The sequence below is a fragment of the Giraffa tippelskirchi genome, chromosome 5 (genome assembly GCF_054371585.1).
Source record: "Giraffa tippelskirchi isolate mGirTip1 chromosome 5, T2T-mGirTip1v1.2.pri, whole genome shotgun sequence".
In the NCBI taxonomy this organism is placed as follows: Eukaryota; Metazoa; Chordata; class Mammalia; order Artiodactyla; family Giraffidae; genus Giraffa; species Giraffa tippelskirchi.
The window spans coordinates 185,096,883-185,097,841 of NC_137279.1; the positions used below are offsets into that span (position 1 = coordinate 185,096,883).

At 27.6% G+C, this 959-nt stretch overlaps 1 pseudogene; it reads left to right on the forward strand.

The window, feature by feature from the left end:
- Positions 1-327: 327 nt before the first annotated feature.
- LOC145507995 (U2 spliceosomal RNA) lies at positions 328-409 on the forward strand (annotated as a pseudogene).
- The last annotated feature ends 550 nt before the right edge of the window (positions 410-959 follow it).

The window sequence follows — 959 nt, forward strand, 5'->3', positions numbered from 1 at the left end:
ATTTACATATTTATTTTATCTCTTCTCACTTGTGCTTCTGGGACTCCATTTATATGTATGTTGGATCATTTTATATTAGTCCATGGGTGACTGATGTTCAATTCATTCTTTTTCTCTCTGTGTTTCCATTTGGGTAATTTCTACTGACTTGATTTTATATCTCTAAAATTTTTTTGAAAAGATTGGAATACAGTTGATATATAATACTGTATGTGACAGATATACAATATAGAGGTTCACAATTTAAAAAGTTATATCTATTTATAGTTATAAACTATTAGCTATATATATATTTGAAATTATTTTATTTATTTTAATTGGAGGCTAATTACTTTTCAGCTTTTTGGCTAAGATCAAGTGTAGTGTCTGTTCTTATAGCTTATTTTATACCCAGCAGTTTGTACCTTTTTATCCCCTCCCCCCATATTGCCTATACCTGCTTTCCCTCTTCCCCCTGTAGCCATTAGTTTGTTCTCTATGACTTTGCTTCTTTTTTGTTATGTTAGCTAGTTTGTGGTATTTTTTTAATACTGACTTGATGCTAAATTTACTATTTCTTTCTTCCTTTGTACCCCATCTGCTGTTAAACCCGTAAGATTAACTTTTAATTTCAAATAAATAAAATTTCAGGTCTATACATTCTATTGGGTTCTTTTTAAAATTTTAGAATTTCAATTTCTTTTTGATTTTCTGCTTCTCTTCATGCACTATATTTATTTTTTTTCCTGAAAATTCTTTAACATATTTATAACAGTTATTTAAAATCTTTGATTACCAATTCCAACATATTGGTCTTCTATGAGTCTGCTTCTATTGACAGTTTTTCTCTTGATTATTTATCATATTTTCCTCCTTTTTTCATGTCTTGTAATTTTTTTAAAAATTTCGTGCCAAATATTGCACACAAAAACAGAGATATTGAATATAATTTTTATATGTATGTATATGAGCAAGCATAT